Source organism: Alligator sinensis, unplaced genomic scaffold (assembly GCF_000455745.1).
Source record: "Alligator sinensis unplaced genomic scaffold, ASM45574v1 scaffold157_2, whole genome shotgun sequence".
NCBI lineage: Eukaryota > Metazoa > Chordata > Crocodylia > Alligatoridae > Alligator > Alligator sinensis.
The window spans coordinates 253411-257094 of NW_005842107.1; the positions used below are offsets into that span (position 1 = coordinate 253411).

The 3684-nt window shown below is 39.1% G+C and overlaps 1 protein-coding gene across 1 annotated transcript in view; it reads left to right on the top strand.

Moving 5' to 3' along the window:
- Positions 1 to 3684, top strand: part of SH2D1A (SH2 domain containing 1A) — a 19020-nt gene that overhangs the window by 926 nt on the left and 14410 nt on the right. The gene's annotated exons all lie outside the window — the stretch shown is intronic.

Here is a 3684-nt window from a genome sequence, read left to right on the forward strand (position 1 = left end):
GCTGAATAATTCTTTGGGCCAATTGTCTCTTGGCTTCTTCGGCATCTGTTTCTGCCGCCTGGCCAATCTGCAGAAAACCAAACCTCTGCCTGTTCTGGGGGCTCCTGTGTTGGAGCAGTGGTGCTTTCCATTCATATCTAGATGGCAAGGGGTTGCGTGCCAACATTTAGCCTGATTTTTGCCAGTCTTACTCAGGCTGGACATAGTCGCATGCACTTCCAGCATTTCTCTTATTTTTAGAATAAACTATCCTTACTGTATAAAATACAGACAGATTGTAATAAAAGAAGTATTAACATTTTACCAGCCAAGGTGAAGAGAGTTAATGGGGAAGAAATTTCTGTCACCAATTCAGCAAGGAGTCACTGATGAGTTGTTTCTAAAATGGACATGAGTTGTTAAGGTTTTGGGAGCTAATATTTATGGTGCATTTTAATTAGCGCAATTTTAGTAAGAGGGAAGGATGAAGAATCCTAAGAGTTAGTTTTGTGGTTGAATGTAGTTACACCGAAATAAAAAAACTCTCCAGCAAGGTTATTCAAAGGACTACTTTTAAAAATTGAAGAGTAAAAGGAGGCATGGCAGGAAAACATATTTGTATCAAGAACAAATTAGATGGAGATAAAAGGGGAGGATTTTGCTCATATGGAAGGGACAAGAGAAATAGTTAGAGGTGTTATGAGGACTACTAAACAAACAACTCCCCCTCACTTTTCCACAGTGGCCTTAGTATACTTTTCAAACATCACTTAATTTGGACTTAGAGTCTGAGAGATATTAGCATTATCATTCTCAATTTGCAGGTGAGCAAACTGAGGCAGAAGGATGTTAAGTAGCAAGAGCTGTAGAAGAATTACACATGCAACCCGCTTTTCTTTTTAGAACCGTACTGTGAAGATCAATTTTTCTTTTCTCCCCTACTAAATGAGATAGACACTCAGAGATACTCCAAAACTGTTTGGACCAATGGATCACCTTCCCCTAGCAACATTTCTGGTCGACCACTAGTGCCCTCCTCGGTAAGCTTTTAATTGTAAAGGAATTCCAAGTGCAATCTGCAAGCCACTTGCTACGGCAGACCGCATTTTGGGAATTACTGAATAAAAGAATTTCAGTACATGTATGCCACACCTAACATCTATTTCACCTCAGCCTTGAACAAGAAAATCAACCAGGAGATAAGTGCACTGAGTTAAATGTGAGTGCAGGTTGAGGGAGCCGTGATAAGGGATGTTTAGAAGAACCAGACACTGAAAGCTCAAGTCATCCTAAAGATTGGTCAGATGAAATGAAAGAGTTGAGCATTGGGTCCAGTAAAATTTAATATTTCAATGCATGATGTTGAGTAAGGAGGGCGCTGCCACTGTGGATGATATAAAGACATTAGGAAATGAATGGACGTGCAAATAACAAAGACTTTTAGAGAAGACTATGCACTGAACTACAGCTGGCAAAACCATGCAATACCAGAACAGCTCTGCCATGAGGGACCAGGAGCGAACAGGCAGTGTACTGCAAGTGAGCTCACTGCAGGATCTTAATGCTAGCAAAAAGAAAAAATGTTAGACTGGCCAGTATGTATAGAGACAGCATGTTTATAACTAGAGGCAGCAGAAGAGGCAATAGAGACAAAGCAAAATACAGAAGAGAAGTGTGTAGACTTCTGGGTTCATCATTATCAAACAATTCATTAATGCACAAGTAAATGTATTTCTATATTAAATAATTATTTGGGGGCAGCACACTTGCCTTTATAGCTGTGTGTGAAGCACTTAGGACATCACTGAAGTTAGAAAAATCTTTTCACCAGCATTAAGAGTCTTTGCAGATGACTGTTCTAGGAAAACCTAGAGAGATCAAGACTATTTAGTACTTACTGAAGACTTGATCTGAAATAATTTTTGAAATGGCAAAGTAAAGCTTGTATGTCAACAGAAAGACAGACATTGTAATAAATATTAAAGTTAAATGAAAATGCTATTTTCTCTTAAAAAAGAAATTCAAATAATACAAAAATTATTTTGTTGGAATTTATTTTTTTCCTATTCATTCCTCGTTGTTTAAAGATCAAGTCCAAAATACGTGCCATTTGAAGAACAGATAAAAGATCAACAGTGGAAAGTAAGATATAATTATTGGTTTAGTGGGTTTCATGCCAACTAGGGTTTTCTCTTATCATTCTATATGCAAAAAAAAAAAAAAAAAGGAGGAAGTATTTTTAGATTTTTCTCTCTTCTCTACCTTTCCCTTTTCCATTCTACTACGGAGGCAGCCAGAGTTAAAATCATAAAGATAACCTTTTTACAAACAAACAAACAAAAATCCTCAAAAAGCCATTTTTTGTTTTTTGGGGGGGGGGGGGAAAACTCTATTTTGATGAAAATGTAGTGAACACGGATGGGCTATCCAGCCATTAAGGGGTCCCTATACATGTGCAGGGAGCCTGCTCCCATTCTGCGCCCAATTTCTGGAGTGGAAATTAATGTGCTCCAGCAGACTCTAGCATCATGTGTAACAGCGTCCCCATGCTGAAAAATGGCAGCAGGGCGTTTTGGACTAAAGCTTGTTCAATGAGCTGTAGTTCAAAGCACCCTGCTGCCATTTTTCAGCATGGGGGATGCAGATACACATGACGTTTGGGTGCTTTTAATTAGCACAGCTCACTACTTAAAACGCCCCCCTCTGCATCCCGGAGCACGTGTAAAAATGCCCAAGGTTCCCAGTGCAGTTGGTTTTGGGTGCGATATGACAACAGCATGCAACCAAAAACATTAGTTTCTCTATGCAAGCTCTTCATGCCCGTTTTTCTATGTTAGTAGTTTTTGGCAGACTTTGAACTTCTCAGTATAGATAATAAAGGCAGCAAGGGCTAGGGTTAGGCTCAACAGTCTTTTGTACTCGGGTCTAAAATAATAAACAGCTATTCCTTGTACAAGGTGACGAGGCTGAGGTTCACGAAGTCACCTGGCGAGAGGTCATCATTATTGCCATTGAGTTCATCTCTGAACTATATCTGACCCTGTCTCAAATTCTGTTGAAGGGTGGCATAATAAAACTTGCAGATAAGAAGGTAAATGATGGTCAGGTCTTTCTTTTTATTTTGTTAATAAACATTAAGCAAGAAAGTGCCTCTTTTCCCTCTGTTCGCTTCCCCACAAAGTATTACTATTTTGTTTTGACAGGGCATGGCTTTCCTCCAATCAGTTCAGGCCCAAACTGTAGTCCCCATAACCTTGCGTATAAACTAAAGCCCACAAGCCTTCAAAGAGGCATTTATATGGGTGTGTATATTTTTGGCTGAGGCAAAACACAAAGACTTTTTTACTTTCATAATAATTTGAAGACCACAGTGGTGAAGGCAAACTGTACGCAGAGTAAGGTGGCTTTTGATTTACAGCCGCATCTCTGGGTGGCTTTCTTTTAAAGAAAGATGCTTTCTGAGACCTTTTTTTAGCTTTTTCAAATGACATGCTCAGTCCTGCACTTGCCTGTGCTGTGATTTCATTAATAGCATTATCAAACTGATAACATTAAGTACCTTAACGGTAGCTGTATTTAACTGCTTGTTTCAAATTCACCAACACAGGAGCTCAAATACTTCACTTGCACATTCGTCTTGAAAACTGTGATCCTTGAAAATTAGGTTTAAAGAAGCATTTATCATTGATTCCATCCCCTCTTTCC